The 9,670-nt window shown below is 43.6% G+C and overlaps 1 pseudogene across 1 annotated transcript; it reads left to right on the top strand.

The window, feature by feature from the left end:
• The first annotated feature begins 6,521 nt into the window (after positions 1-6,521).
• On the top strand, positions 6,522-9,399 carry LOC144505443 (protocadherin gamma-A8 pseudogene; annotated as a pseudogene). Its single transcript, XR_013499814.1, has one exon. The product of XR_013499814.1 is annotated as a protocadherin gamma-A8 pseudogene (transcript).
• Positions 9,400-9,670: the final 271 nt, after the last annotated feature.

Here is a 9,670-nt window from a genome sequence, read left to right as displayed (position 1 = left end):
CGACCAGAACTGGACGCAGTATTCCAAATGCGGCCGAACCAACGTTCTATACATCTGCAACATCAGACCCCAACTCTTATACTCTATGCCCCGTCCTATAAAGGCAAGCATGCCATATGCCTTCTTCACCACCTTCTCCACCTGTGACATCACCTTCAAAGATCTGTGGACTTGCACACCCAGGTCCCTCTGCGACTCTACACCCTTTATGGTTCTTCCATTTATCGTGTAGCTCCTCCCTACATTATTCCCACCAAAATGCATCACTTCGCATTTATCAGGATTGAACTCCATCTGCCAATTCCTTGCCCAAATTTCCAGCCTATCTATATCCTTCTGTAGCCTCTGACAATGTTCCTCACTATCTGCAAGTCCTGCCAGTTTTGTGTCGTCCGCAAACTTACTGATCACCCCAGTTACTCCTTCTTCCAGATCATTTATATAAATCACAAACAGCAGAGGTCCCAATACAGAGCCCTGCGGTACACCACTAGTCACAGGCCTCCAGCCGGAAAAAGACCCTTCCACTACCACCCTCTGTCTTCTATGACCAAGCCAGTTCTCCACCCATCTAGCCACCTCCCCCTTTATCCCATGGGATCCAACCTTTTTCACTAGCCTACCATTAGATAAGGAAATACGGCAGGGCAAGGTTTACAATTGGGGGAGTGGTAATTATGATGCAATTAGGCAAGAATTAGGGGGCATGAGATGGGAACAGAAACTGTCAGGGAAAGGCACTAATGAAAAGTGGAACTTTTTCAAGGAACAAATACTGGGTGTCCTAGATAGGTATGTCCCTGTCAGGCAGTGAGGAAATGGCCGAGTGAGAGAAGCATGGTTGACGAAAGAGGTGGAATGTCTTGTGAAAAGGAAGAGGGAAGCTTATGTAGGGATGAGGAAACAAGGTTCAGATGGATCGATTGAGGGTTACAAGTTAGCAAGGAATGAGCTGAAAAAGGGGCTTAGGAGAGCTAGGAGGGGACATGAGAAGTCCTTGGCGGGTCGGATCAAGGAAAACCCCAAAGCTTTTTACTCTTATGTGAGGAATAAAAGAATGACCAGGGCGAGGTTAGGGCCGGCCAAGGACAGTAGTGGGAACTTGTGTATGGAGTCAGTAGAGATAGGCAAGGTGATGAATGAATACTTTTCTTCAGTGTTCACCAAGGAGAGGGGCCATGTTTTTGAGGAAGAGATGGTGTTACAGGCTAATAGGCTGGAGGAAATAGTTGTTCGGAGGGAGGATGTACTGGCAGTTTTGAAAAAACTGAAGGTCGATAAGTCCCCTGGGCCTGATGAAATATATCCTAGGATTCTTTGGGAGGCAAGGGATGAGATTGCAGAGCCTTTGGCTTTGATCTTTGGGTCCTCGCTGTCGACGGGGATGGTGCCAGAGGACTGGAGAGTGGCGAATGTTGTTCCTCTGTTTAAAAAAGGGAATAGAAATGACCCTGGTAATTATAGACTGGTTAGTCTTACTTCGGTGGTTGGTAAATTGATGGAAAAGTTCCTTAGGGATGGGATTTATGACCATTTAGAAAGATGCGGATTAATCCAGGATAGTCAGCACGGATTCGTGAAGGGCAAGTCGTGCCTCACAAATTTGATTGAATTTTTTGAGGAGGTAACTAAGTGTGTTGATGAAGGTAGTGCAGTTGATGTCATATACATGGATTTTAGTAAGGCGTTTGATAAGGTCCCCCATGGTCGGCTTATGATGAAAGTAAGGAGGTGTGGGATAGAGGGAAAGTTGGCCGATTGGATAGGTAACTGGCTATCTGATCGAAGACAGAGGGTGGTGGTGGATGGAAAATTTTCGGACTGGAGGCAGGTTGCTAGCGGAGTGCCACAGGGATCAGTGCTTGGTCCTCTGCTATTTGTGATTTTTATTAATGACTTAGAGGAGGGGGCTGAAGGGTGGATCAGTAAATTTGCTGATGACACCAAGATTGGTGGAGTAGTGGATGAGGTGGAGGGCTGTAGTAGGCTGCAAAGAAACATAGATAGGATGCAAAGCTGGGCTGAAAAATGGCAAATGGAGTTTAACCCTGATAAATGTGAGGTGATTCATTTTGGTAGGACAAATTTAAATGTGGATTACAGGGTCAAAGGTAGGGTTCTGAAGACTGTGGAGGAACAGAGAGATCTTGGGGTCCATATCCACAGATCTCTGAAGGTTGCCACTCAAGTGGATAGAGCTGTGAAGAAGGCCTACAGTGTGTTAGCTTTTATTAACGGGGGTTGGAGTTTAAGTGCCGTGGGGTTATGCTGCAACTGTACAGGACCTTGATGAGACCACATTTGGAATATTGTGTGCAGTTCTGGTCACCTCACTATAAGAAGGATGTGGAGGCGCTGGAAAGAGTGCAGAGGAGATTTACCAGGATGCTGCCTGGTTTGGAGGGTAGGTCTTATGAGGAAAGGTTGAGGGAGCTAGGGCTGTTCTCTCTGGAGCGGAGGAGGCTGAGGGGAGACTTAATAGAGGTTTATAAAATGATGAAGGGGATAGATAGAGTGAACGTTCAAAGGCTATTTCCTCGGGTGGATGGAGCAATTACAAGGGGGCATAACTATAGGGTTCATGGTGGGAGATATAGGAAGGATATCAGAGGTAAGTTCTTTACGCAGAGTGGTTGGGGTGTGGAATGGACTGCCTGCAGTGATAGTGGAGTCAGACACTTTAGGAACATTTAAGCGGTTATTGGATAGGCACATGGAGCACACCAGGATGATAGGGAGTGGGATAGCTTGATCTTGGTTTCAGATAAAGCTCGGCACAACATCGTGGGCCGAAGGGCCTGTTCTGTGCTGTACTGTTCTATGTTCTATGTTCTCTAAGTGGAGCTAAACTGTTCGCAGTATTCCAGGTGTGATCTAATTAGTGTCTTGTATAGCTTTAGCAAGACTTCTATATTTCTATACTGCACTCTCTTTGAAATAAAGTCCAACATTTAATTTGCTTTCCCTATTAGCTGCTGAACTTGCATGCTAGGTTTTTGTGGTTTGCACACGAGTACTCTAAAAATCTTCTGTGTTGTAGCTTTCTGTAGTATTTCTCTATTAATAATACTCAGCTACTGTATTCCTCCCTCCAAACTACACAACGTCACATTTTCCTGCACTATATTTCACTTTCCAGGCTTTTGCCCACTTACTTAACCTGTCTATATCCCTCGGCAGACGTTTTGTCTCATCCTCACCACTTGACTCCCATCTATTTTTGTGTCATCCATAAAATTAACAATAGTGCATTCACTTCAAAGAACAAAGAACAAAGAACAGTACAGCACAGGAACAGGCCCTTCGGCCCTCCAAGCCTGTGCCGCTCCTTGGTCCAACTAGACCAATCGTTTGTATCCCTCCATTCCCAGGCTGCTCATGTGACTATCCAGGTAAGTCTTAAACGATGTCAGCGTGCCTGCCTCCACCACCCTACTTGGCAGCGCATTCCAGGCCCCCACCACCCTCTGTGTAAAAAACGTCCCTCTGATGTCTGAGTTATACTTCGCCCCTCTCAGCTTGAGCCCGTGACCCCTCGTGATCATCACCTCCGACCTGGGAAAAAGCTTCCCACTGTTCACCCTATCTATACCCTTCATAATCTTGTACACCTCTATTAGATCCCCCCTCATTCTCCGTCTTTCCAAGGAGAACAACCCCAGTCTACCCAATCTCTCCTCATAGCTAAGACCCTCCATACCAGGCAACATCCTGGTAAACCTTCTCTGCACTCTCTCCAATGCCTCCACGTCCTTCTGGTAGTGCGGCGTCCAGAACTGGACGCAGTACTCCAAATGTGGCCTAACCAGCGTTCTATACAGCTGCATCATCAGACTCCAGCTTTTATACTCTATACCCCGTCCTATAAAGGCAAGCATCCCTCGTTCAAGTCATGTATCATATATATTGTAAAGAACTGTGGCCCCATCGCTGACCCATGTGCTGCTCCATTTGTTAGTTTGCCACCCTGAAAATGCCTCTCTTATCCCAACTCTCTGTCTTCTGTTATTTAGCCAATCTTATAATTATGCTAATATACTACTGCAAAAACCATAGCTGTTATCTTATTAAGCAGCCTTTTGTGTGGAACGTTATCAAATGCTTTTTGGGAAACCCAAGTATATTACATCCACTTGTTCCCCTTTATCTATTCTGCTCACTGTCACCTCAAAGAATTCCAAGACACTTGTCAGGCAGGATTTTCCCTCCGTGAAGCCATGTTGACTTTGCTTGGTTATGTTCTGAATTTCTAAGTGTTCTGCTTTGAATCTTTTACAATGGAATCTAATATTTTCCCAATGACAGATGTTAAGCCAACTGACCTATAGTTGGCTGTCTTTTGTCACCCTCCCTTTTTGAACAAGGGAGGGAGACAAGAAATGGTGTTTTCCAATCCCCTGGGACGTTTTTAAAATTAAGAATTTTTGTAACATTAATACCAGTGCTAATTAGGTGCTTTCTTTAATATCCCATGTTCATTGGATTGATTGGCTTTTAAGCACATTAGTTCCCCTAATACTTTTTCCTGGTGATAGTTGTTGTATTCATTTCCATCCCGCCTCCCCCCGGACCCCACTGTTGATTATTTAGTATTTTTGGAATGCTGTTGGTGTCATCTGCTGTGAAGAATGACACAAAGTATTTATTTATCTCCTCTGCCATTTCCTGGTTCCTGATTATAATTTTCCTAGTCTCATTCTCTCAGGGGCCTCTGTGGCTTTGACCTCTCTATTCTTTTTTATATATTAATGTCTCTGGATTATTATTCCAGGAACACGCTGACAGTGCTACAGTTACCTTATGCATCTGTTAGTAGTCCTACTCCATCTTCAGTTTTCTTCTGGACTCTGGATTCGAAATGTCAGCTCTTTTTTCTCCTTACAGATGCTGCAGGACCTGCCGTGATTTTCCAGTGTTTTCTCTTTTGGTTTCAGATTCCAGCATCCGCAATAATTTGCTTTTATTCAGTTTTCTTCTGTTCTGTATTTGTCTGCTGTATTCTTTATTTATTATATATTCGTTGATAATTTAGCCTCGTGGTTACTTTTTATTTTGATTTTTTTGACATATTCTTTAACCTGTTCATGTTCCTGTTGTCTATTCTCTTCTTGTTGCTTATGTACTTTCTGCTTGCTTTTGTGTTTCGTTTCAGTTTTACCTTCATTTCTCCCAATCTATTACTTGAGTCTTTGTCTTACTTATATCTTTCCTAATCATTCAGTTAAGCCTTATTATGTTAGGATTATTATTGCTGGATTGCTCCTTTACCTTCCGTCTTGCCAATTTGGTTCTAATTGCAATCGCTTATACATATATTTATGTGACTTTTTCTCATTAATTAATATTGCTGACACATTTCTTACTGCCCCCCCCCCCCTTCCACGATTGCGAAGTCTATTATAATGACCTCGTATTGTAATACAATTCCAAGTTTACTCATCCACATTCAGCTCTGCTTGCAGTCATGGAAGTTGGTTAATCATAAGTAATGCATCATTTGATCATTTTGCAATATCGGACATTTGAGGTAGAGATCAATTTTATATTCAGTACTGATACTTAAGTGAGAAAATATTGCCAATTCTATAGTGTAAGTTCCCCAGACAATATCGTTGGAATACTGCTTCCATGGTTTCTGGTTCCAATGGGAATTCCTTAAACCAGGAGACAGCATTATGCATGAACCCATGTATGCAACTGGGCATAATTCCACTAAGCATTTTACAGCACAGAATGGACTTTCCCATTAATGATGCATCCTAAAATATTATGGATGCGTTGTGAAGGAAAATTTCTCAAAGAGTTTCAGCGCCACATTATAATTACACTCTGTGTGGTGTCAAACACAAATGGTGTTAGGAAACCAATTAAGGAGATCCCCTCCACAGTTACATTGAGACTCCCTATTGGACTAATACTCCCATCAAAATAGAGTGGAAAACGAAGTACAGGTCTCTGGAAATTATAGTGATTCTCCACGCACTGACTCATAAAATAACAGGACGCAGATTATAATGGCAGAGGTTTGCATGCTAGTTATGTGAGCGAAGAATAAAGTTAGGAAACATACCTCTATAAGTAAACCGTTTGTGTTGTGGCACCAGTGGTTGAGGGAAAGATACCAGACTAAACCCATTTAGGAAGCAATTAGGTGTGGTCATAGAAATACAGTATCGTTGAAGGCAGAAGGAACATATCGAATAGACATTGGTTTAATAGGTGGGTTCATCTTATGATCTAGTGGGTGGGAACCCTTAAAAATTAAATCTAACTCACATTTCAAAGCATTGACAACGACCTAAACGAGAAATGTTACAAAATAGATTGAACTGTAGCCTGGAGAATTGCATGGGTATTATGGTTGCACACCATTAAAATGCGCTACTATTACCATTATTCCAGGAATAGCGCAGCTTTAAGAATTTCTGGTGTCATTATTGACAAGAACGCTCTGTGTCGCTGTCCACCAATAAGAATGTCAAATAAGTGAGAGATCCATTGCTCCACCCCCATCACGGAACGAGAGCAGAGTCAGACAGAGTGAGAATAGATTGTCTGCGCTGAGGTTGTGCGGCCACTGAGTGAAGCGGGGAATACTTTGTAAATTAAGGTATTGGAAGACATATTGGCAGCACTGACTCGTCACGCTAAGCTTATGTTTGTGCTTTTGTGAGATAGTCTAATTCGGCAACAATGGCGTATTCACAGAACAACAACGCCTGGAAATTCAGTGCGATGGTTCTGACTGTCTTGATTTGCGCACTGGATGTGGTTTCTGCCCAAATTCGTTATTCGGTTCCCGAGGAAATGGAGCAAGGAGCTGTAATTGGTAATATTGCTGAAGATTTGGGACTGAATATTGCAGCATTGTCAGCTCGCAAAGGACGGCTGGTCTCTGATCACGTAAGGCGCTATTTGGAAGTAAATATGGAAAAAGGATTGTTATTTACCAATGAGAGAATCGACAGAGACAAGCTTTGTGGTCCAATCCCAACATGTATTATTTCCTTCCAAATAGTGTTCGAAATTTCTCCACAAACGTATCGCGGTGAGGTGGAGATTCTTGATATAAATGATAATTCGCCCAGATTCCCGGAGAGTGCCATTCTCTTACAAATGGCCGAAACTATGGCGCCAGGCTCCAGCTTTCCGCTAGAGAGCGCGCTCGATCCAGACGTGGGGACAAATACAGTCACCGGTTATAACATCAGCCCCAATGAGCACTTCGGCCTAAAAGTGGAGACTGCAGAAGACGGTAGTAAAATTGTCGAGTTATTATTGGAGAAATCATTGGATCGTGAACGGCAGTCATCGTTTCAGCTGATGCTGACGGCCACTGACGGAGGAAGTCCTCCCAGATCTGGCAGCGCTCGAATTCTCGTCAATGTGCTGGACGTCAACGACAATGCGCCTGCGTTCGATAGCAAGGTCTACAAGATCAGCCTGGTGGAGAACTCACCCAGAGGAACCTTGGTGGTTTCAGTCCATGCCACTGATCCAGACGAAGGTTCGAATGCGGAGGTAACTTATTCTTTCAGTAACCGCGTTTCACAGAAAATGCAAGAACTGTTTAGTTTGGATCCGCGAACAGGAGAGATTCGGGTTCAAGGCAGAATTGATTATGAAGAAGGAAGCAGTTATTCACTTGATGTTCAAGCTGTCGACAATGGTTCACCGGCAATTGCTGGACATTCTAAAGTTGTGATTAATGTAATTGATGTGAATGATAACGCCCCCGAGATAAAAGTGACCTTACTGTCCAGCATGGTCGCTGAAGATGCTGATCCCGGGACTGTGACAGCTCTGATCAATGTAATCGATCGCGATTCTGGAAAAAACGGCGAAGTAAACTGCGAGATCGCTAAGAATGTTCCCTTCAAACTACAAACACAATCGTTTAGTCATTATAAATTAATAACCAATGGCATGTTGGATCGTGAAAACACCCCTCTGTACAAGATACCTATTTTAGCCAGGGACTCGGGATCCCCTCTGCTATCAACAAATAAAACAATCCAAATATCTGTCTCTGATATAAACGATAACGCCCCAAGATTTCCTCGCCCCATGGACACAGTGTATGTGATGGAGAACAACGCTCCTGGTGCTTCCATTTTCACAGTGACTGCCTTCGATCCTGATCTAGATCAGAATTCCTACATCACTTACTCTTTCACAGAAACTCGTATCCAAGATTTGCCATTGTCAAATTACCTCACTCTTAATTCGATGAACGGCACCATTTACGCACTGCGCTCTTTTGACTACGAGCAAGTCAAAAACTTCCAGATTCAAGTGCAAGCCCGAGACGCTGGCGTTCCTCCTCTGAGCAGCAGCGCAACATTGAATGTGATCATCCTGGATCAAAATGACAACGCTCCAGTCATTGTTGAACCTTCAGCACAGAGCGGATCAGCAGCAGTGGAGATTGTGCCTCAGACAGCGGCTCAGGGCTACTTGGTCATCAAAATAATCGCAACTGATGCTGATTCTGGTCAGAATGCACGGCTCCACTATCAGGTGCTGAAAGCCACTGATCCCAGTTTGTTCAGCGTGGGGCTGAACTCTGGGGAAATCAGAACAGCCCGAGGAATTTTGGATCAGGATACCATCACTCAAACTCTGGTCATCTTGGTGAAGGATAATGGACAGCCGAGTCTCTCCAGCACGGTTACAATCAACTTTTCAATCCTGGCAAATGTTACTGAAATTTACTCGGAAAGTCGCAACTTAGTGACAAATCCTGAATATGACTCTGATATAAATCTTTATTTAATTGTGATTTTAGGTTCAACTTCCTTTATATTTCTTGTAACCATCATTTTGTTAATCGGCATCAAGTGTAAACAGGACAGAAATACTATTGAAGATTACAACTCGCCAAGTTGTTGCCATAGGCTGGACGATTCTCATAGTGATTTCCACCCGAGACCGACACTGAAAGAATCTTTAAATTATACTGCGGCTGGAGATATTGTTCGCATGCCTGAAACGCATCATTATGCAGTTTGTCTGTCTCCGGAATCAGCTAAAAGCGATTTTCTGTTTTTGAAGCCCTACACACCGCCCCTGTCTCAGGAAAAATGTTAAATTCTAAAGGTTTGACAACATTGAGGCAGAACGGAATTACTGGGCGCGTTTGTTAAATCCGTCCCTGCCCCATGATTTTCCGGAAGCCTTTTCGTTTTGAGGATCTCTATTATGGAAAGCGAGGATCGTTATTGTAATGCAACTGTCGGTGTTGTTATTCAAATGATATGTGGAAAATTAAAGGTTCCATGATACTCCAGCGACCGGTCTGGATCTGGTATCTTTTAGCTGGGAAGGGAAGGCGACAGACGACATATTCACTGGCTGCACAATTGGGTTTGTTGTAAGCTCAGCTCCACAATTGACCTTGAGGCATTATTACCTGAATGCACTTGCAGAATTTCCCTTCATGCTTTGCTGTTTTAAAAATCAACACAAGCGATCAGAAGACACATAGTCCCTCATAGCTTTGAACAAGTTAATGGGTGAGGCTGTAAAATTTCATAGACGGCCCAATGGATTCTTGTGGTGACTTGGGTAGCATGAGTGGCACGGCGGCATAGTGGTTAGCATTGCTGTCTCACAACACCAGGAACCCGGATTCGATTTCAGCCTCGGGTCACTATCTGTGCGGAGTCTG

The sequence above is a fragment of the Mustelus asterias genome, chromosome 16, assembly GCF_964213995.1.
Source record: "Mustelus asterias chromosome 16, sMusAst1.hap1.1, whole genome shotgun sequence".
In the NCBI taxonomy this organism is placed as follows: Eukaryota; Metazoa; Chordata; class Chondrichthyes; order Carcharhiniformes; family Triakidae; genus Mustelus; species Mustelus asterias.
This window is presented reverse-complemented; position numbering and strand designations above follow the sequence as displayed.